General features: G+C 45.8%; 1 protein-coding gene across 7 annotated transcripts in view; it reads left to right on the top strand.

The window, feature by feature from the left end:
- Positions 1-24,443, top strand: part of LOC137435342 (serine/threonine-protein kinase PAK 1) — a 107,076-nt gene that overhangs the window by 10,362 nt on the left and 72,271 nt on the right. For 2 of the 7 annotated variants that reach the window (XM_078784429.1, XM_068129040.2), the window contains exon 1: positions 21,810-21,967. The exons of the other annotated variants lie outside the window; for them this stretch is intronic. The gene's annotated coding sequence lies outside the window, so the exon portion shown is untranslated. Of the gene's footprint in view, positions 1-21,809; positions 21,968-24,443 lie in introns of those variants that run through there. 7 annotated transcript variants of the gene reach the window in all.

Genomic DNA, 24,443 nt, shown 5'->3' with positions numbered 1-24,443 from the left:
GCTTTGCAAAGTACTTAACCACACCCAGTTTGTGAAGCTTTATGAGGGCGGCGCTTTGCAAAGTACTTGATCCCACACACCCAGTTCGTGGAGCTTTACGAGGGCGGGGCTTTGCAAAGTACTTAACCACACCCAGTTCGTGGAGCTTTACGAGGGCGTCGCTTTGCAAAGTACTTCACCACACCCAGTTCGTGGAGCTTTACGAGGGCGGGGCTTTGCAAAGTACTTAACCACACCCAGTTCGTGAAGCTTTACGAGGGCGGCGCTTTGCAAAGTACTTAACCACAGTTCGTGAAGCTTTACGCGGGCGGCGCTTTGCAAAGTACTTAACCACACCCAGTTCGTGGAGCTTTACGAGGGCGGGGCTTTGCAAAGTACTTGACCACACCCAGTTCGTGAAGCTTTACGCGGGCGGCGCTTTGCAAAGTATTTGACCACACCCAGTTCGTGGACCTTTACAAGGGCGGCGCTTTGCAAAGTACTTGACCACACCCAGTTCGTGAAGCTTTACGCGGGCGGCGCTTTGCAAAGTACTTGACCACACCCAGTTCGTGGAGCTTTACGAGGGCGGGGCTTTGCAAAGTACTTGACCACACCCAGTTCGTGGACCTTTACGGGGGCGGCACTTTGCAAAGTACTTGACCATACCCAGTTCATGGACCTTTACGAGGGCGGCGCTTTGCAAAGTACTTGACCACACCCAGTTCGTGAAGCTTTACGAGGGCGGCGCTTTGCAAAGTACTTGACCACACCCAGTTCGTGGAGCTTTACGAGGGCGGGGCTTTGCAAAGTACTTAACCACACCCAGTTCGTGGACCTTTACGAGGGCGGCGCTTTGCAAAGTACTTGACCACACCCAGTTCGTGAAGCTTGACGAGCCTTGCTCATAGACTCGACGGCTGGGGTTTGTTTGTGTTTCAATCCGGAATAAAGGACGACAGGACCACACTGTCATGTTGTGCTGAGGTCTGAATCCTGCGTTACATTATAATGTCATATTATAACCATGCATAATTATGATAATGAAGGAATAATATATATATATATATATATCTCAGAGTAGCAGCTTTGTTCAACCTGGATATATCATTGCTTGAAATGCATTTATTCAAGCATTAATAATGGAATGCATCATTTCCGCACGTGGTGCAGTTCCTTGTGGTGATGTTTCACACATGTGGTGCAGCTTGTTAAGAGAATAGGTGAGGGCGAGACTACCGGAAGTAAGCTGTAACACGTGCCCTTTTGTGGTTTGTTTTCAACGTATCCAATCACGTGACTGTTGTCGCGAAGGGTGCCCTAACCGGAAGTTACGTAGTTCCGCGGGCGCCTACTGGCGGTCCATGGATACTAGTGCAGCACCTGAAAGTCATATTAGGATGGCTTGCTTATTGTGACAGAGTGTGACCCCTCCACCCCCGAGTCTGTGCATATGCTTGGCTTTTGTGCTTGTTGAACAACCTGTAGCCTCGGCTGTTGAAGTACGACTTGAAAGTAGCTTGAATATGGATCTGTGCTGAGTGTGATGTCTGTGAGAGGGTCTCGTCAAGTGTGTGGTCGGTGTTGTATGTTCTTCGCCCGAACCCCACCTTCGCTCACCTAAAATAAATAAATAATAAAACCACAAAAACGCACCCTGCTGACAATCCTGAGACTGCCACACTTTTCTCATCCGCACTCCTCTTCCCTCTCTCCCCCTCCCACTCCCACAATCCCCCAATGAAATGGAAGTCGATGGCTTGACGAAATTATTGAATCTGGTGTTGGTGCAGCGCAACCATGATCGGCCGAATGGCTCCTGCCTCAAAGTTCAATGTTATTCCTTGTAACTTCTTGGTGTGCTTTCTTCTTCCCTAATCATATCCACAATTTTCATGGTGTCAAAACAACTTTATGGTCTGTCTTGCACATAACAATTATTTACATGGTCAGCCAAGACAAGAGGTTAGTTAAGTCTCTTGAACTTCTAGGCCTCACCATCAACCATGGCCTTGCTTTGCCCCTATTGACCTTGCCTAGTGCAACCCTCATAGTTGCAGATTGATCTTTCGATTCTCTCTCTCTCTCTCTCTCTCTCTCTCTCTCTCTCTGTCTCTGTCTCTGTCTCTCTCTCTCTCTCTCTGTCTCTGTCTCTGTCTCTGTCTCTCTCTCTCTCTCTCTCTCTCTCTCTCTCTCTCTCTCTCTCTCTCTCTCGTCGGTGAGTCATGCGTGGGTGTGGCAGCATGGTGGCTGTGCATGTTGAGCTGTGAGTTCTCTGTCGTGTTGGTTGGTTTTCCTATCCCCCATTTCGCTCCCTTGTGTCCTTGTTTATACTTGTAAAGTTTCCCCTGTGTGTCCTTTCATTGTTGAGACAAGAGAGAGGGAGAGAGCGCACACGGTAGGTGGTGTTCGGTTGCCTCTTTTCGAACCTCCGGGTTTGAGGCCTGGCCTCCATTTTGCCGTGTTTTTCCTAGTCCAGGCAGCGGTGTTTCGCTGCTCTAAACGGTTCTTGGACCTAGTCCATTAGTTTTTGGTTTTACCTCCACTTGCCGGTGTTGCTTGTGGTTGGTATCTTTTTTTTTGATTTCTCACCCTTTATTTATTAAATTTACGTTCGCTATGGCAAACGATTGTTTGAGGAATAGCATGTACGAGTCGCTCACTCGCAAGCATGGGCTGGTGTGCGACCCTCCGAGTGAGGTAAAGATGGAGCAAGTGCTTCTAGCAATTGGAAAATGCGTCGGCTCACATAATATCCGTGCAGCCTCTCGAATGAACAAGAAAGTTGTTGTGTTTGTATCGGAGGTGCACATGGTGAACTCCGTTGTGGAGCAAGGCCTTCTCATAGAACCCGACATGTTTCTAGTGGTTTCCCCATTAGATACACCTGCGGTGAGGGTCAATGTGTCTAATGCCCCTCCCTTTGTTAAAGGTGAGGACTTGTGTGCTCAATTGAGCAAGTTCGGTACGATCGTATCAAAAGTGACAATGGTGCCGATACACTCGGCAAGGGGTGAATTTCGACACGTGATGACTTTTAAAAGGGTCGTTTACATGATATTGCCCGAAAATGTGCAAAAGCTCAATGTAGTTTTGCATGCAAAGATTAATGGCCATACTTATAGAATGTATGCCTCCACGGACGTCATGACGTGCTATGGGTGTGGAGCTTACGGACACGTAAAGAGTTCCTGTCCCGGTTTGGTGAGACCATTAGAAAATCGAGACCAGGTGATTGCAGATTCTCCTCCCTCCCCACCTAATGGGGCGGATGATATGGTAGACTCCTCCCCACGACCTAATGGTGATCGGGAAACAGTTGACTCCTCCCCCTCACCTACTGAGATACGTGGAATGGTAGACCCCTCCCCACAACCAATGGGTGAACAGGAAACAGTAGACCACTCCTCCCTACCTGCTGGTGTGACAAACGTGGTTGATCCCTCTCCTACTGTACAGGACTGTACGGATGACAATATGGAAGGGTTCGTAACAGTGGTTCGTAAAAAAGGACATAAACGTTCATGTCCCGTCGTGAAGGATGCAAGCACAGTGCAAAGTAAGGTACTTGTTGTGTCAAACGTGTCGCCGAGCTTGCAGGATGGAGCTTGTGTAGAGAATACCTGTGTGGGATTGCAAACTGAACCGGCACCGGGTTTAAATCTAAGCAATTCGTTTGCACCACTTGCCGAACTGTTTGAGGGTTCTGAGTGTGATATAGACATCGAGAATCCTCGCGCATCTCAGGAGGACACAAGTGGGGATATTGATAACCCTGATGTCTTACATGACATTAATGTAATGGTCACAGAGGTGGGCGCAGGGATGGCCAGGTGTAATGATAAAACAGATAAGTTGGACAGCCCCTCAGAGGAAACCTGTAAGCCTACACGTTTCGAACAAAATAAAAGGGATGATAAGAAGGAAGCTGCATATGACGATGAGCAGCTAAACATGAATGAAAACGATATCCATGTTTCTGATCCTGGGGAGATTTGTGCCTCAGAAATAAGTTTGCATCAGGAAGAGAATGACAAAGATGATGCGTTTGATTTTGATGAACCCTACTCTACCTCGTCAGGTAGTGGGTTTTGTGCCCAAGAGGATGGGGATGGGGACACTGTAGTTACAGAAGATGAAATTAAAAAATTCCTCGATGAATCCTTCAGGAAAAGGAATGTCAGAATTCAGGATTATTTCCCAAACCTACATGCTTTTCTAAAAATTACTAGAAACATGATTCGTGAACCCCTGCAAGTTGGGATATCAGAACCTCAATTTCAGCGGTTGAGAAAGTGTGCCACTAAGGCAGGAAAAGAACTCCAAGAGGAGGAAAATTAATAAAGAATAAATGAAGGTAACGTCTCTCAACATAAACGGAGGCCGCAGCTGTATGCGGCGTCTGGAGGTGTTACAACTATTTGAGAAAGAAAAGATTGATATTTTCATGTTACAAGAGACACACATTAACGAATCTTGTGAAGTCGAGTGGCGCAGAATGTTTAAAGGGTGCCATGTTTTCTCCAGTGCGGTTGAAGAAGCTAAAGCGGGGGTGGCAATAATCTTGCATCCTCGCCTTCAACCATCCGAGATTCACTATAGAGAGATTTGTAAGGGTTTCTTGATGGTGGTGGATTTTATTAGCAGCAATCAAAAGGTTAGCATTATTAATGTGTATTGCCCCAGTGACAGCGCTGAAAGGGCTCTATTTCTTCCAAAATTAGCGGATTGTTTAAGCACTGTTGATTTGACTTGTTTAATTTGTATGGGGGGAGACTATAATTGCACACTCAACCCTCGACTGGACAGGAACACCCCTGAGCCACATCCACCCAGTGCAAAGTCCTTGGCACAACTTGTGAAAAAATACAAACTTAGAGATGTATGGCGATTACAAAATCCAAACACCCGTCAATATACATGGGTGTGCTGTGCAAAAAACCAGTTAACCATGGGTCGACTGGACAGATTGTACGTGAACCAAGGAATGGTGAATCTGGTTAAGAGAACATGTATAACGCCATCTGGCTTTTCTGATCACCATATGATTGCAATGGATTGTATGTTACCTGGTCATTGCTGTAAGAGTGCACACTGGAATTTCAATGTGAAATTGTTACAAGATGAACATTTTAAAAATGCCTTCAGACTGGTATGGGAAGGATTAGAAAAGAAAAAGTGTTCCTATGTCAATATGCGACAGTGGTGGGACTGTACCAAGTCACAAATTCGGATTTTCTGCCAACAATATTGCTCGTATGCCACTATACTAGTAATACGTCTGGGTTGATAAGTGCTCTAAAAGCAGATGTACTTCAATATGAACAAGAAGCTGGAACATCTTTGGGAAGTGACCAATATCAGCAGCTGATAGAAAAAAAGACCCTGCTGGCCGAACTGGTCAAAGAGCGTGCGGCGGGAGCAATGATTCACCTGCGGATGAGCATAATACACCTCGAGACTCCAAACAAAGATTTCTTCAAAATGCAGAAGGCTGCCAACACTTCTCGGCAGATTCAGAGTCTACGCTCTCCCGACGGTGTTCTGACTCGCCAAAGTGACATTAAACATTCACTGCAAGAGTTTTACTCAAACTTGTTTACTCCAAGAACGGTGGATAAAACGATGGCAAATGAGATAATTGAACTTCTCCCATCTCTTTCTGAAGAGCAGCAACTCCAACTGGAATGTGACATTTCTCTGGAGGAGCTCACAACAGCAGTGAAACAACTCGAAGACGGCAAGGCCCCCGGAATTGACGGACTTCCTGCTGAATTTTACAAAGTTTTTTGGAATGTTCTGGGTCCTGCTTTAATTGAGATTTTTCACGAGAGCCTAAATCAGGGGGAATTGCCCTTGAGCTGCAGAAGAGCTGTCTTATGTCTTCTTCCCAAGAAAGGGGATTTGCAGCAGATTACAAACTGGCGGCCTGTGTCATTGTTAAATACTGATTACAAGATTGTGTCAAAAATGCTTGCAATGCGTCTTAAAAAGGTCATCTCGTTCTTAGTTGGGAATGACCAAACGTATTGCATACCTGAACGATCCATGTATGACAGTATTTTCTTGGTTCGAGACTTGATTACTATCGGTCAAACTGCGTCGCATGCTTTTGGGTTATTACTCCTTGACCAGGAGAAAGCTTTTGACAGTGTGGATCACTCTTTTCTGTTTGCAGTTCTTACGAAAGCAGGATTTGGAGAAAAATTCATTTCTTGCATAAAACTTTTATACAACAATGTATCATGCCTGCTAAAAGTAAATAATAGTCTGTGTCGTCCTTTCCCCTTTCAGCGTGGCATCCGTCAGGGCTGTCCACTGTCAGGCATGTTGTACACACTGTCCATCGAACCCTTACTGGCTCTCCTTCGTACCACTTTATCTGGTTTGTCCTTGTCAAACAATTCCAAAATTGTTACATCAGCATATGCAGATGACCTGTGTGTTGTGGTTATAAACCAGGAAGATGTTTTTGAGCTATCCCGGTGTTTTGCCAAATTTGAACTTGCTTCATCAGCAAGAGTAAATTGGAACAAAAGTGTAGCTCTTTCTCTGTACCCAGATACCCTATCGGGGTCACAGGCTTCACATATGGTTCCCCCAACTCTTCCAGGAGGAATGTTATGGAAAACGGATGGGTTTAAATACTTAGGCATCCATTTGGGAACTGCAAGCTATATGAAGAAAAACTGGGATGGTTTCTTAGATAACATTAAGCAGAAACTATCAAAGTGGAAAGGGATGCTCCATATCTTGTCACTTAAGGCACGGGTAACGATAATAAACAACCTGGTGCTTCCAATCGTATGGCATAAGATCATAGCACTCCAGCCTCCTCAAGCTCTGATCACCAACATTCAGAGGGGTCTAGTTGACTTCTTCTGGGGAGGCCACCACTGGCTTAAGCCAGATGTGCTGTGTAGACCACGTAATTCAGGTGGTCAAAACCTGGTGCACATCCCTAGTCGAATAATGGCTTTTCGGCTAATGACAATTAAACGTCTGCTGTACAGCGAGGTTGTGCCCTGGCGTCCTCTCACGAATACGTTGCTCAGGCAAGTAGGTGGAATGGACTATGACCGGGAACTTTTCCTTATGGACTTGAAACAGGTCGACAGAGCTCGGCTCCCTGCATTTCATTGGTCTCTCCTGAACGCCTGGCAAGCTCTAGGAGTGCAGCGGTTGGAGATCTCTTATGATCCCAGGAGGTTTGTGCATGAGCCATTGTTCCAAAACTCACTATTCGCTGAAGTATCTACCAGCCGAGCTTTTATGGAACATTTTACGAACAATGGGATTAATAAAGTGTGAGATCTTATGGAGCTATCCTTAAAGCGATGGTTGTCTGCCAGCACTGTTTCTGGAAAAATTGGCTTGCGTTCAATTAGAATAGTGAGCAGGGTCATAAAGATTGTATCCCAGACTTTTTTAGATTTAAACATTGGGTGGAATGGGGTAAATGAAGAAGTAGACTTTCGTTTAACCTTCCCTGAACTCTCAGTCACTGCCCAGGAACAACATGGTGTGTTTTCCTCTCACAGCGAAGAATCCAGTGTGTTCCACATCATGGGAAAAAGGGCAATGTATAGAATTTGTCTAGAGGTGTGCTTACCGGGCTGTGCAGCACCCTTAAGGAACAAGTGGAAAGAGTCTTTACCTGCAGGAGCATTTCTCACTCCAAATTGGGATGAAATGTACAGGAGTCCTACTGTTGGACGTACAGGAGACCTAAATTGGAGACTGGTCCATCACGCCCTGGCCACACAGGTGTTAGTTCAGAAGTTTAACCCTGCTGTGTCTAATTTATGTCCTTTTTGTGGTAATGTTGAACATTTGTATCATGCGTTTATTGAGTGCAAGAGATTGTCATCTCTGTTTCTGTATCTGAGCCGAATCTTTTGTAAATTCAAAATTGTTTTTTCTGTTACAATCTTTGTTTATGGACTTGCATGTAATACTAGGAAAAACTCTGTGATTTTTCTTTTGAATTTTTTGCTTGGAATTGCTAAGCTTGCAATTTATAAAACCAGAAAAGCCAGATTAGGTAGTGGAAAAAATGAAAATGCACTTTTTTGTTTCATCGGGATGGTGTCAGCACGTATAAAGCTCGAACATGCTTATCATGTAAACATGGGGAACCTTCTTGTGTTTGAAGAGTTATGGGGCATGGGGGGTGTTTTGTGCAAATGAGGAAATGAGGTTGTGATTTGTATGTGAAGTGGAGTTGGAATACTTTGGTTTTATACTTTTATAATAAAAGGACACAAAAGTCAAAAGTCTCTCTCTCTATATATCTCTATCTCTATCTCTATCTCTATCTCTATCTCTATCTCTATCTCTATCTCTATCTCTATCTCTATCTCTCTCTCGTCTCTGTCTCTGTCTCTGTCTCTGTCTCTGTCTGTCTCTCCAACTATTGTCCACTGTCAGTTTATACCCTCTGTCACCTCGCTCTGCCATGAGCCTCGATCTTGTAAAGAGAGAAAAAAGACAAATCAATGAATGGTTAACAAATGCAGAATCATCTAGTAAATGTATATTTTACTGTGATTTCATTATAAATTTGGTCTATTGGAGGTATCATTATCATTATTATTATTTCATATGCAGCCTGGGGCTGCTGGGTACATCATTGCTGGGAGCGCAGCTGTGCCGCTGATGCAGTGCCCCCTCTTACCATTCATCTGGTACTCATTTTGCCAACCTCAGAAGGATGACAGGCTCAGTCAACCCACCTGATGTTATTTAACGGCACGACAGTGGCTCAAACCCAAGATCCTAAGATCTTAAGCCAGCCACCTTAACTGGTAAGCCAACACCAGCCTTGGTGTCCTTACTGACACGAGGCTATGATGCGCTGGCCTGTTAGCCCACGATCATGATATTCTGAAGATGTTTCAAGTAAGATTTAATTCAAAACCATGATAGATTCGGAGGCCTTTAAGGCCACAGCTCGTTGACTTTTTCCCCCCCCCACAACAGATATGTCTGATACCCTTTCTTATCTTCATAAAGGATAGGCCAATGTGTGCACCTTGCTATATTATTTAATGGTCCGAGGCAGGCCTGGGCCAAAATTGACCTCCCTTGTCAACAAGTGACACCACACTATCATGGATCTGAATGACCTCAAAAATCTGATGTGATCTTCTCTAATGGATGACGATAACCAAATTGGTTTTGTTAGAAATCCACAAATGGAATGCTACATGTCTGCTGAGACCTTTCCATGATTGGTTAAAATAAAACCAAACTGTGAGGATATTGTTTTTGGGAGGAAGTGTTTGGTTTCACCCTGGAAACTCAATGGGTGAATGAAATTACAACAAATGGTGGACAAACATCAGCTATAGTCTCAGTAGCAACTTGGATCTAATTGTTGCTTCTTTTGGGTTTTGGCCTAGTCCTGCAGTAATGGCAACCACCGAGATGGTCATATATGTAAATGTTAGTGTCTTACATACAGGTGGCTAATGACAGGAATGGCAGCACTCTTTCAGCGGTGTGGTAGCCATTTTGATTCCTTGCAAACAGACCCGTGTGCCCTTTTACTTTATAACTTTTACCTGAGCTGTGGCTTCAGTTGCAGTTCCTGAAGTTGTGATCTGCTCATTGATTTAATTAACAGGCCAACATCAAATTTATTTTTGTGCTTCTTTCATATAATAACATCACATACTATCACACTTCTCCCTGCTCTCAAATGTTGTGGTTGTGTGCTTCCCCTTCTCTCCCCATCTTGTCTTCCGCTCCCTCTTTTTGTATATTTTGTTTGTCTGGTTGATTTGTTTGTGAAATAAATGTTAGCTCTTTCACGAGCCTCGATTCAGTATACAAAAAACTGTCACTTCCAGATCGAGCTGTGTTTTCGTTCTGAGCCAACTCCAAATATATACCAATAACTTGGCCATGCCTCGCATTTGTATGAGGGTCAGAATGAAAGTAATGGCTCTTATTTTATTATTCTTATGATTAGTTTACATTTTGTATCCCACTGATGGGCCAGGTCTGGATTCGGACCTGAACCAAAATCTGATCAGCTTGTTCTTGTCACCTAACCAACTCATCCACCAAGTTTTGTCATAACTCGTCCACAACTTTTTGAGATTTCATACTATACAGTATATCACTTTGGCCTCATTTCCCAATGGTGAAGAATCACTTCAAAAATTTTTTTCATCTCGTATCCGAATCCGTATTCGGACCTTCACCAAAGTCTAATCAATTCTTCCTTGTCACACACTCACCTCATCCACCAAGTTTAGTCCAAGTCCGTCCATAACTTTTTGAGATATTGTGTTATCTATTGGTTTGAGCTCTATCACTCAATGGTGAAGCGGGAGAGGAGAATAAAGGGTTCTGTTGAGAGCCACACATTGGTTACTCCTCAGTCACATTTGCTCTACGGCTAAGATACGGCGGCCGTACCCCCCCTAAATTGACAGAAACGTGCGGCGGCCGCAGAGTTTCTGAGGTGGCCTCAGGGTGGCCCTAGGGCGTATGGCTATCTTTTACAGGCCGTAGGGGTCGCCGTGGAATTATAGCGCGGAGTTATAACTTTTTTCATTTCTAGGGTGGCCGTAGCAATTCGACAAGCCATAGCCATGACAACTGTAAGTGCAGTTATACATATGAAAAAGAACTGGTATATATACCCACTCGTTACCGTCCGTCTGGCCGCACGTTCGCCTTAGGGCCCCCCTGCGGTCGCCTTGCGGGCACCTTGAGGCTACCTTGCGTCTGCCTTGAAAATTCTATGGCCGCCGCAGGGACGCCCTAAGGTCACCGTGCGACATCAAATCAAAGACCGTACGGCACCCCCACGTTTTCGGTCTCCACAATTTCTAAATACCCCGTGCGGCTACCCGAAAAATAAAAACATATGTGACTGCTACATTGTGTGACCGTGGAAATACTGCGGCCGCCCTATAATTGCTAGTGGCCGTAGATTTTTTAGACCCTACTGTTACGTGGTCCTCCCGGTGACTACCTGGTCTCGGTGACCCCCGGACCATGAGAGGAACTCCGCCAGAAAGATTTATTATGTATGCGCTTTCGTAACGCAATCAATATGAATTCCAACCAAGAAAAAACCCCACACCAAGGATCCGGAATAATCAATGATATATTCCCCGAGCAATCAACCATCAACAATCAGCAATCAATAGTGCAAAGATGTAAACTCATCTACATTAACTCTAAGATGGCCATATTATACATTCCTCACGTGAGCCCCACTCCCGACTCCCTCCGTGGTCAATGTCTCTCCCAATGTCTCGGTACTCCTGTAGTTCGATCTCCGCACGTGGGCGGTTGAACGGACCCTTCCTGACGTGCTTTCACCGGGCACGTCCCGTACCGGGAACAACGGCTGCAGCGCGCACCTCCTGGCCAAGCAAAGCGGGTAATGTAAAGCAGGCAAAGCAACACGCGGCTTGCCCAGCGTGCGCGGCCCCAGGTGCGACCCGTACGCGGCCTTGTAGACGGCGAGGCGAACTGTGCCAGCTGCTTGGTTCCGTGCACGAACCCACAGTGACATGACGTGTCAAAGGGTAGTTACACGTCCCGGTAACTCCTCTCGCCAGACGGGCTTTGAAACGCCGATTCTCTTACGTTGCTCAATCGATCCCACTCGCGTCCGAGCTTGGCGAGGAAGAAGAAGAATCGTCGCGTCTCCAGGACCTCGTGTCTTTTCTTCCTCCGTTTCCGGTCTCCTTTTTCTCAGAAGGGCTCCTGACCCTTTAATCACAACAACCTTTAATCGACTACACATTGATAAGCAAAGCCCGGAATAGTAATTCACATAAATATGTAACACTCCCCCCCTTCAAGAAAGAAAGTTTGAACCCAGCGAAAACTTTCTTTGCCGGCCAACTTGGATAAACAAACCAGATAACTCACCCCCCCCCCCCCCAACTCATCAGTTCCCCCCGGGCACAGTCATCACTTAAAAATAAAGCAACAAAATTTCACACGATCCCCGAGATTAATTCCCTCTGGACCAAGCGTCAACCACTTCTAGTTTCTCTTGAATGACGGTTAAGAGGTGGTGACCAAAGCCCCCAAATTTAAACCTCTCTATAGCACTTTTTCGGGAGGCCCAGCGGAATAATCCCTGCATGGACGCCTTAAGGAATGTGGAGTTCACGGTTAGTCCGGGGAGGAAGGTTCATTACATGGACGGCTTTAAGAACGTGGAGTTCACGGTTAGTCCGTGCAGGAAAGTTCACTACCTGGACGCCTTTAAGAACGTGGCGTTCACGGTTAGTCCGTGTAGGAGCCCCGGCTCGGTGGCTCCCCCGTATATAGTGCTTCAACTTCTCCAGACTCCTAACCGTTACGGTGGGACCCCTTGTCCCAGCCGTTACCTGACTGGCGGTCTCTTTCTCGGCCAGTGCTCTGACATTCATTCTTTCGGGAGATGCCGTAACTCTGGGAGCCTCCATAGTAATATCGGCTGCTGCCAACCCCAAAACTACTGCCAAGTTGTCCTCTTCTGTAGACCTCTCGACGCCTACGAAAGGCCTTCCCTACTGTTATGGTCCGACCCTCCAAATCCTTACCATTCCAATTCTTCTCTGCCTCCCTGGCGTCTCTTGTGCTTGCAAACGTGACAAAGCCGAACCCTCTTGACCGTTGCGTTTCCCTGTCTTTTACCACCCGCACTTCCACCAGCGGCCCATATCTGTTGAAGACAGAGGTCAGAACTTCTTCCTCTGTGTTGAAGTTCAGTCCCCCTACAAATAACTTGGAACTTTTGTCGCCATCCCGAGCTGGTGGGGTGTTATTTTCCCTGCTGTGCTCTTTACCAACCCTCGGGTTACCATAAATTTGCCCCCCGGCCAAATCATTCCCGATAATCACAGATACTCCCTCTACAGGAAGCGTGGCTTGTAAACCGACGGTGACCGGTCCTGACACCAAATCGGATTCCAAATGGATGACATGAAGTGGGGCACTAACACAGCCACCGATCCCTTGTAACCGAACACTATCACCAGTTGCGGTACTCTTTGACAATGGCAAAATGCCTTCAAGCATTAAGGATTGATGGGCTCCTGTGTCCCTCAAAACCCTAACCGGTCTTGGGTTAGTCAAGTCTCCCTTGAGTGAGACCAACCCCTCATAAATAAATGGTTGGTAACTCTTCTGTGGGCGATTTCTTACGTTTGCCATCGCATTCGGAGTTGTACTAGTGTCCCGTCAAATCCCGTCTACTCACTCATTCCCGGACCCGTGACCACATCACCCCCGTCCTTTACAAGCTTCACTGGCTCCCCATCCCCCAGAGAATCCAGTACAAAATCCTCCTCTTGACATACAAAGCCCTCCATAACCTGGCCCCATCCTACCTGGCTGACCTCCTCTCCAGACACACTCCCACCCGCAACCTCCGCTCTGCTGGTACCAACCTCCTGACCCCCTCCATCCGGACCAAATTCAGATCCTGGGGGGACAGGGCCTTCTCCATCGCTGCTCCCACCCTCTGGAACTCACTACCTCACACCATCAGAGACTCCTCCTCACTCACCACATTCAAAACATCACTAAAGACCCACCTGTTCAACGCTGCATTCAACATTCAACCCACAGCATTTAACCCCTGACTATCTCTTCTCCTTCTCCCTCCTTTTGCTTTAAATATTTCCCTATTGATTCTTGTCTTGTCTTTTTGATTCTTGTCTTATATATATGCCGTATATCGCTGCTGTTTGTTTTCTTGATTCTTGTCTTTTTGCAATTGTTGTTTTCATGTATTGTTATGCATTATGTTTTCCACTCTGTCAAAGCGCCTTTGGGCTTCTGGAAAAGCGCTATACAAAATAAATGAATTATTATTATTATTATTACTAGTCAGACTCCGCTCTGGGTCTTCCCTTTTCATGAGGTAACAACTGGACATCAAGTGTCCAGCTTTCTTGCAAAAAGCGCAAGTAGGCCCGGAGGAAAAACTCGTGGTCTGCCTCGGGCCCCCTGAAAAATACGTTTGTCTTGGGCCCGCCGCCCTCTGAATTCGAACAGGTGGGGTATCCGCGTTGTCCCCATAATCCTCTCGAGGCCGCCGCCATGTATTGTCGTTCTCCGCACCTGCTGTTCCCCACCTACCCTGCGGAGATCTAGGCGAGGAGTTAGGTTCGTGGACCCCTATCCGGTGTGTTAAGGCATAATCATCTGCCATGGTGGCTGCGTCCCACAACTTCGGTACTTTCTTTTCCTGCAGGTACACTTTGATGTCCTCGTGGACACACTGTTGAAATTCCTCCACCAGGATCAAGTCACGCAATGTTTCGAAGTCTTTCCCAACTCCTTTTGACTCACACCACCGATCAAACATGTTTTCTTTCACTCTGGCAAACTCCACATGGGTCTCACTCTCCCTCTTCCTGGCATTCCTGAATTTTTGCCGGTAAGCTTCCGGAACCAACTCATAGGCTTTGAGGATGTGCTTCTTCAATACCTCATAATCTGCACATTGGTCCATTGGTAGCGCCGAATAAATCTCTTGAGCTTTTCCCACAAGCACACTTTGCACTAGTATGGTCCAGGCCTCCTCCGGCCAGTTTAACTGTCGAGCCACTTTCTCAAAGTGTGGAAAAAATTTAGCGACTTCCTTTTCACTGAAGGGTGGAACCAGCCTCACATGTCTGCCCACATCCCAGGTGTTCTGGCGAGGTGTCGACCCTGTCAGCAAGGGTGGTACCTCTCCCCGTTCTCTCATTAACTCCAGCTCCTTGAATTTAATTTCTTGCTGAAGCTCCATGTCACGTTCCTTGAATTCCCTTTCCGCTTTTCTCTCCTCTGCTTCGAGGTCCCTTGCAGCTCTCCTCTCCTCTGCTTTTCTCCCTTCTAACCTTTCCTGGAGTTCTCGTTCCACTCTCCTTTCCTCTGCTTGTTTCTCTTCTCTCCTCTCTTCTGCTTTCCTTTCTTCTTCTGCTCTTTCCTTTTCTGCTTTCCTTTCTTCTTCTGCTAACCCTTCCTGGAGTTCTCGTACCACTCTCCTTTCCTCTGCTTGTTTCTCTTCTCTCCTCTCTTCTGCTTTCCTTTCTTCTTCTGCTCTTTCCTTTTCTGCTTTCCTTTCTTCTTCTGCTCTTTCCTTTTCTGCTTTCCTTTCTTCTTCTGCTCTTTCCTTTTCTGCTTTCCTTTCTTCTTCTGCTCTTTCCTTTTCTGCTTTCCTTTCTTCTTCTTTGATCCGTTCCTGGCTCCGTAATTGCAACTCCAGTTTCCGGAGCTCAACGTCTTCTGGTTCTTCGGGTAGCCACTGCCAGGCTAACTCGTCCCATGTTCCTAATCCCACCATAGATTGTATCACCGTGGTCTGCAACTCTGCCTTCCTCACATTAGTTTGGACCTCCAAGTTAAAATGTTTGGCCAATTTCAAGAGGTCCGACTTTAGTAACGCTCGGAACTGTGCCTCACTCGGTGTTACCGCAAAGTTCTGTGCCACAAACGCCATGGTGACTATCGTTAACACCTGTTAACCTTCACCCAAGACTTTACCCCAATTTCCCCAAAAATTTACCAATTAATACTTAATTAATAAATTTTAATTAATAAAAATATTATTTTATTATTTTATACAATTTTACATCCCGGACGTAGACCCAATTGCGAATCCGCAAATCGTAATTTGGACGAGCCCCCAATTCTGTTACGTGGTCCTCCCGGTGACTACCTGGTCTCGGTGACCCCCGGACCGTGAGAGGAACTCCGCCAGAAAGATTTATTATGTATGCGCTTTCGTAACGCAATCAATATGAATTCCAACCAAGAAAAAACCCCACACCAAGGATCCGGAATAATCAATGATATATTCCCCGAGCAATCAACCATCAACAATCAGCAATCAATAGTGCAAAGATGTAAACTCATCTACATTAACTCTAAGATGGCCATCTTATACATTCCTCACGTGAGCCCCACTCCCGACTCCCTCCGTGGTCAATGTCTCTCCCAATGTCTCCGTACTCCTGTAGTTCGATCTCCGCACGTGGGCGGTTGAACGGACCCTTCCTGACGTGCTTTCACCGGGCACGTCCCGTACCGGGAACAACGGCTGCAGCGCGCACCTCCTGGCCAAGCAAAGCGGGTAATGTAAAGCAGGCAAAGCAACACGCGGCTTGCCCAGCGCGCGCGGCCCCAGGTGCGACCCGTACGCGGCCTTGTAGACGGCGAGGCGAACTGTGCCAGCTGCTTGGTTCCGTGCACGAACCCACAGTGACTTGACGTGTCAAAGGGTAGTTACACGTCCCGGTAACTCCTCTCGCCAGACGGGCTTTGAAACGCCGATTCTCTTACGTTGCTCAATCGATCCCGCTCGCGTCCGAGCTTGGCGAGGAAGAAGAAGAATCGTCACGTCTCCAGGACCTCGTGTCTTTTCTTCCTCCGTTTCCGGTCTCCTTTTTCTCAGAAGGGCTCCTGACCCTTTAATCACAACAACCTTTAATCGACTACACATTGATAAGCAAAGCCCGGAATAGTAATTCACATAAATATGTAACACTACGGTCGCCGAGCCAAATGTGACTGAAGCATTACGAGGGTGGAGGAAAGTCTTTTTTTTTTTCTTTTTTTTTTACAAGATCGAGGCTCGTGTAACAGCGAACATTGAGGACAAAAAAAACATAAACAGGCATATAAAACATATAATAAAGGAAGCGGGAGACAAGATGGGTAGAGAGAGGGAAGCACACAAGTATAACAGTAGAGAACAGGGACATTGGGAGATCTAGGGGGGGAGAGGGGATGGAGAGCTTGAGGGGTGTGGCATAGGAAGGGGAGGGGGGCGGGTGCAGGGGAGGTACAAAACACATGGACACTGCTAGGACTTCCAGTAAAGAAATCGGTATTTCAAAAAAGTGGATCTGGGATGAATTAACGGGGGTAGAAAAGATGAAGGTTTTGGATGGAGTGGGATTGGAGTGGGAATGGAGTGGGAATGGAGTGGGACCTGGAGGGTGGAGTGGGGTTGAAGACAGTGTGGGAGTTTGTTCCAGAGGCAGGAGAAAAGAGGCATGAAAGAATGAAGGTGAGCAGAGAGCCTAGATTTTGGCAGTTTAACCATAAGAGGGCTGCTGGCAGATCTTGTGCGACCTGCAGGAATTTTTGGGGGACAGAGCACAGACAGAGCTTGGGGAGCAAGGCCGGAGAGGAGTTCGTGGAAGACAGAAAGCCCACCAACCTGCCTGCTGTTGACAAGTGAAAGGCCCTCGGAGTTAGCTTCATTGCGGGAGATTCCAATGTTTTATGAAAGCTTTGGTTTCAACAGCGTGAAGCCGAGCTAGGTGTGAGGCAGGAGTACCAGCCAAGAGAGGAGAGCAGTATTCCAACGAGCTGCGGATGAAAGCCTTGAATGCGGTGAGGAGCTCAGGAAGGACGTCGCACGACGGAGGATGCCCAGTCGGCGACTGGCTATGAAGGCCAGCTTTGAAATGTGGGTTTCCCAGGAAAGATCATGGTAGATAGTGAGACCCAAAAGCTTAAGTGACTTCTTGGAGAGGATTGTTGAGAAAGTAGATGCGAGGGTTGTCCAAATGGTCTTTTCGGAGAAACAAAGTGAGTGTGAGATTTGTGAAGATTGAAAGACATGTTCCACTTGTTTGACAGTCTGTGATTTTGTCCATTCTGCAGAGAGTGAGGAGGCTGCTGCCTGCCGATCTGACGGCTGAGGTATGGAGTGGCAGAGATGGAGTCATCAGCAATGAGATAGAGAGGATTTTCCAGAGAGTTGGAGAGATCATTGATGAAGACCAGAAAAAGCACAGGGCCCAGAACACTGCCTTGGGGAACTCCAGCCTGAACAGGAAGGGGAGATGAGAGAAATCCATTCAGGGCCACACGTTGACTACGACCAGAGAGGAAGTCCGCAAGCCATGCGTGGAGATTTCCATGGATACCATAGGAGGAGAGTTTGGTGAGCAGAGCTGGGTGCCAGACCGTATCGAAGGCACATGATATGTCAAGGGAGGGGATGGAGGAGGAATAAACACCAGAAACAAATTTGACCAGACGCCACCAGGATTTGGAGGAGGGAGACAGGTTTGAGAGTTCAGTCTTGAGAGTAGAGAGAGAGTGTTTCCTGGCTCTCCTGAGGGAGAGCACTTGTTCCGAGTTTGTGAAAGGAAATGAGATTGCCTTCATTTGGATTTGCCTTCCATGAGGTGAAGGCAAGTTGTTTCAGGGCAACTGTTTCACCACAAGCTTCAGTGTACCATGGACGGGAGGAATGGTGTGACAACTGAAGACAAGATGGGATAAATCTGTGCATGAAAGAGAGCAGTTTACTTTGGAAGAATTCCCAGGAAGGGTTTGTGTCAGAGGCAGTGGAGATGGGAGACCAGTCCAGATGATTGATGGCTGCTTGAAGACAGTGCCAGTCGACCTGAGTGAAATGCCAGACTCGTCGACGCTGAAGAGGCTCTCTGAGAATGACCAGAGAGATGTCCACTTTCACAAGCAAATGACCAGAAGAACCGATTGGAGCAGAAGAAGAGCGGCAGACATTTTCAGGGAAGTTTGTCATAACCAAATCCAGAAGAGAAGATACTCCATTGACTGAGATCCAGGTCGGGAAATTGACTGATGGTGTCAGTCCCAATGAGTCACAGAAGTCCTTTGCTGAGGTAACATGGCTGGTGAGAGAGGAACCCACACCCAGCCAGCTGGCATGATGACAGTTAAAGTCGCCACATGTGAGGAAGAGAGAGTTTGGATGAGTTGATAGAAGTTGGTCCATGTTGTCAGACAGCGACATGTAAATGGAGTCATCACTGTTTGGAGGATGGTACAGAACACATATGAACAAAAGGTGGGAGCCGAGTGGTAGGGAGGGCAGCGGGAGCCATAGCCAGAGGTACTCCTGGAGGTGTGGTAGGGAGGGCAGTGCAGGGAGAGTGTGGTGGAGAGAGGGCAGTGCAGGGAGAGTGAGGAAAAGAGTTTTTTTATAAAGATAGCAACCCCACCTCCAGGACGAGGCTCAGGTCTATCATACCGGAGGAGGGAGTAACCAGGGAGAGAAACTAAGGAATCAGAGACATCTTGAAGGAGGAAAGTTTCTGTTAAGCAGATTAAGTCTGGTTTGTCAGAAGCAACCTGTATGGAGAGATCAGTCAGGTTTGAGCGAAGGCCCCGGATGTTTGAGGTCCATACCATTAAGGAAGAGGAAGGGGGAGCATCGGATACAGACAGAAGAGGGGGGGGGGGGGGTAAGATGAGGAAGAGGAGGAGGAGGTAGGGAGAGCTGTTGATAGTGTTTCGGATATTTCAGAAGAGCTAGGAGACAGTGAAGGATGAGGAGGACAAAAGGTTTTATGGTGATTGGATGAGGGACAATGAAGTGTTGTTTGAGGGGGGGGGGGGGGAGCAGAGCGAGGAAGACGGTTGGAGGAGATGGAGGTATGAGTTGGAAGGGAGAGGAAGCAGGGAGGAGGCAGCTTTGAGGAGGAGGGGTGAGAGGGGAGAATTGGAGAAAAATGTAGGGTAGGGAGATCTGAAGGGGAGGGGGGAGATTTGAAGGGAAGGGGGGAGTTTTGAAGGGGAGGGGTGAGGGGGTAATTTAGCAGGGGCGGGGCAAGGGGGTATTTTGGGAGGAGAGGTGTGAGGGGAGAGTTTAGGAGGGGAGGTGTGAGGGGGAGTTTAGGAGGGGAGGGGTGAATTGGGATTTTAGAAAGTGTTGGACGATTAATGGAAAACGAACATTTATTGCAAAATGGGTTTCTTGTGATTTTCAAGTCAGAGATCAGTTTGAAAACGTTGAAGGAGGGGTGGAATGCAGGTGATTTTGGGAATGTAGAAAGGAAGAACTATAAGAGATTGAATTTTGATTTGAAATGGAGTGATTTGATGAGCAAATCGAAGCCAACCTCTTAAAGAAGAAGAAGAAAAGTGTGTTATAATATACAACAGAATAAAACACTGCAGGGGAAAGTTTAAATGTTTAAAAAAGAAAACCTGAAAACTAGAGGGCAGAGAGATATGAAGGATATGATGGCTGGAGAGGATTGAGATATGAAGGAAGGAGAGAAAACTGGTGGGGCGAAACATGCGGTCGGGGGAGGGGAAGCCACGAGTAGAGAAGGAAATTATTATTAAGATTTTTTTTGTTTTTTAGTTGTTTTTTGAAGACTTTAAACAAAGGGTAAGATGATCGAGGAAAGTATGGGGTGAAAAGAAAGACAGACAAAAAAGCAATGCAGTGAGAGAACGAAAGTAAATAGACAACAAACGACCGCTGATGAGACAGGGAAGCCTCAAGGGACCAGGCCCGAAAACGCGGCACGAACAAATCGACAATTACACACAGGTTCACACGATTTACAACCGAGATCTTACTATAAACACACAGTAGACACATACACAGTAAAATAAACAGCACAGTTTTGACAAAAATACAAACGGGAAAAATACTTAACTTTGATGACATGGAGAGCTTGGAAGAAACTACCTCACCGGCAGAACCAGAAGGGGAAGTTGACCATGGATGTAATCCAACTCCACTGTAATACAACAGTGGAGTTGACCTTGGATGCCATAGGCAGAGAGTTTGGAGAGTAAGGCAGGATGCCAGACTGTATCAAAAGCTCAAGATATGTCCAGAGAGACAGCTCTGATCTCATGACTGACATTGAGGGCCTCCATCCATTGTTGGGAAAGTAGAAGCAGCATGTCCAAGGTAGAGTGACTTGGTCTGAATCCAAATTGATGATCTGATATGAGGCTGTTGGAAAAAAGGAATGATTTATGTCAACTGTGTTGATGGATTCCATAACCATGCTGATGATTGAAAGTTAGCTAATCGGGCTGTAGTAAAAGGGGATCAGTTTCTATGTCTTTTTATGTAATGCACTGATGTTGGATGATTTTCCAGTGGATGGAAGATGTCCTCGGATAAATGACAGGGTGAATAGGTCAGAGTGAGGAAGGGCAAGAGCTGCAGAGCAGGTTTTTAGGACACGTGAGCTGGTGCTGTCCGGTCCAGTTGCAAAGCCAAAATCGAGGGTTGAAATAACCTCCACTTTCACAGGTGTAAAGACAGAATACAGGAGCAGTTAGGTACACCTGGGAAGGGTGGGTTCAGAGAGAGGGGTTAAGAACACAATATTTTGAAGCCAACACAGAATTGAAGCATTCGGCGTTCTCACAATTGGAGTCAGCTGTGGTGCCATTTGAAGTGAGGGAAGGGAAGGAACGGGAGCTTACTCCAGAGATAGACTTGACAAGGTGAAGTGCCACCAGGTTTTCGAGGAGGGAGACAAGTTTGAAAGCTCATTCTTGAGATTTGACAGATGCTGTTTTCTGGCTCTCCTGAGAGTAGACACACTTGTTGCAGGGTTTGTGGAATGATCTTCGGTTGGATGTGCCTTCCAGGAGGAGAATGCACGTTATTTTAAAGCAACTGCCTCATCACAGGATTCAGAGTACGAAGAGCGATCAGTAAGATAACTGAAGAAGAGATGGGATGAATCTGTGCATAAGAGAAAGCAGATTTCCATGGAAGAATTCCCAGACTGAGTTAATATCATGGGTGGTAGATACAGGAGACAAGTCCTTTGCAGAAGTGCTGATGAAAGATGAAGCCGGGATGGGTAGTGTTGAAGCTGGGAGGGGGCGCAGGACCAGGTGAAAGTTGAGAGGGTCAGGATGAGTGGGGAGCAAATGGGGAGAAGGGTATGGACGTTGAGGGGTTTGACACCATGACGTGAAGGGGAATTTTATGTCGTGTGCCTCTGCAAAATTGATGATGCCTCAGGATTGCCAAACTGGATAACCTGTGACAGACTTCATGGGTGGAGTGATGGGGGAGTATTTGTGGTTGAAGGCATGGAGGAAAATTCGGCTGTAAGTGAAAGAGAAGGCTGGATGAAGTAAGCGTTTAGGTATGAGGAGGTTTTTGGAAATAAGCCTTGTCAAAGAGAAAAAGATTTTGATGAAGAAGAAGAAGAATGAACGTGTTGTTCCTGATGGAGTAAAAAGAAAAGTAAGGCATTTTAAGGTGGGTTTTTCTTTTTGTTGTGAAGAGGTTTTAAGGAACAGAAATGTTTTATTCAGTTTGGGGATATTGTGAAAAAGGGATAGGAAAATGGCACTGAGATTGGAGTTTGAATTTTTATTTCTGATGTTGTTGTTGGTTGTTGGGTTTTTACCAAGTGTTTTTTCTGAATGAAGGGGAGATATTTTGTTTGATAATTTTCAGGGAAGGGTGGAAATGGATTGAGCTGAGGGATCAGAAGTAACAATAACTGGAATAAAAGGAGCGAAAATGAGGCAAAAAGAAAAACTGGAGGGGGGGAAGCACACTCGACTGTCACAAATAGGTCCGACTTAACTCAGGAAATGAATGAAATGATTCAACACAGCAGTATATGGTTTGGGACCGAAAAATTGATGACAAACACGATCAGCAAGTTAGAAATAAAAACGAAAGAGTAAAACGCAACGGAAATGGTCCGGGGAACTTAGAGGGGAGATGAGAGAGGAGAGAGGAGAGAAAAAAAAAGAGAAAGAAAGAAAGAAAGAGAGCTGATGTTCGGTTCTTAAGTAGGTCGATGATTTGTCAATAGTTGAAAACACAAGGGGCAGGCAATCAGTAATGGATATACATTATGTCCTCGATAAGTTTCAAAATTGGTCAAACAATAATAACATATGAGATTGGATGTAGGAAAAAATGTTCCCATATGCAAGTTTGTTTTATGGGGAAAAAATGCCACTGTTGACTTTACAAGAAGTACCACTTGCGGAAGTTCAACATCTTAAAATCCTAGGAGTTACTTTTTCAATGGATTTGAAGTGGAACTTACACATTCAGAACTAGAACGGCACTCAGTAGAGAGCATACCTCTGCCAGGTGAACAGTTTACGTTGTGTGTCGCAGAGTAGCCCAGAAAATCACAATACAGAATCACATTTAATCCAAATCAATCACAGGAATCACCATAGTAGGTCCAGTCTTTCATTCCCTGATCTATCCCTCGTTTTTGGCCATATCACGCAATGGTGAAGAATCACTTTAAAAATTATACGAGCTGGATCCGGACCGGATCTTCACCGAAATTGAATGGATTTTTCCTTGTCACACACACAACCTGTCCACCAAGTTTCGTCCAATTCCATCAATAACTTTTTGAGATATTCTGCTATATGTTGTTTTTGGCCCTATCTCCCAATGGTGAAGAATCACTTTAAAAATTAAATAATTCTCATATCGGAATCCATATTCAGATCTTCACCAAAATCGAATCTATTTGTCCTTGTCAGACACCCAACCGGTCCACCAAGTTTCGTCCAAATACGTCCACAACGTATTGAGATAACCTGCTATGTATCGTTTTTGGCCCTGTCTCCCAATGGTGAAGAATCACTTAAAAATTATGCTAGCCGGATTCGAATCCGGATCTTCACCAACATCGAATCATTTCGTCCTTGTCACATACGCTACATCTCTGCCAAATTTTGCCCTAATCCGTCCACAACGTTTTGAGATATTTCGTTCACAAACGGACAAACAGGGGTGAAAACATAACCTCCCTCCACCTTCGGTGGCGGAGGTAATAATTGTCTCGAGCAAATGATGAACCGTTCATGTCATGAAACCGTTTAAAAAGTTCAATCTGTCTTGTGAATATTTGGTGATCAAGTATAAAGGTGATGTGAGATCTCTGCTAGAGTATGCTGAACTAGTCTGGAATGTTAGCCTGACTGAATCTCAGATAAACGAGTTGGAGAGAATTTAGAAAAGAGCCCAAAGAATAATCTTGGGTCCATCTTATCCACATTGTGATCAGGCCCAGCCTGTCTGTAGGGTACAAACTCTGAAGCAACGTAGACTGGAAATGTGCCAGAAGTTTCCTGAACAAATGGTAAAAAAACGAGTTCAGACAGTTGTTGCCCAATTGTAGATATGATGAAACGCATGATGTTCTTAGAAATCCACTCAAAATCTCCCAGATCTTCTGTGGAATAAGAATAGCGCAATTCCTTATTTTGTTGGGATTTTAATGGAACCGATCGAGTTCTGCCCGAGTCGATGTAAAATGTTTGGTGGTTTTTATCTTGGGCCAATGTTTGTAAAAATGGATGCAATTTATGGATGTAATGGATGTTGTGTTATGCTACTATATACTTTATTGGCAGATACATCTTGTTCTTATTCTTATGTTAACTTCATTCAAGTGTTGAATGTTTGAAATAAACCATAAAATGAAATGATAGATTGACATAAAAATTTCCTGCACTGTTGACATTTGTGTTGTTGAAGCATGGATTGCTGACAGGTAGCCAACTGTGTCTTCTGATACTTCAATGTCATCTCTTGTAAAGATGAGTTAGCTGAATCATGGTCACGAACCATTACCCAGGGTAGATACCATTGATGTGCACTCAAAGCTGCGTTTGTCAGAGTGGTCGACATGCCACCTGCTGTGATTGGTTGCAGGCCTTTTCTTTTCCCAATTGTACACTTGATCAGA

This window comes from Myxine glutinosa, chromosome 9, assembly GCF_964187855.1.
Source record: "Myxine glutinosa chromosome 9, kmMyxGlut1.1, whole genome shotgun sequence".
In the NCBI taxonomy this organism is placed as follows: domain Eukaryota; kingdom Metazoa; phylum Chordata; class Myxini; order Myxiniformes; family Myxinidae; genus Myxine; species Myxine glutinosa.
The sequence above is the reverse complement of the archived record's forward strand: the minus strand, read 5'-3'. Positions and strand labels throughout refer to the sequence as shown.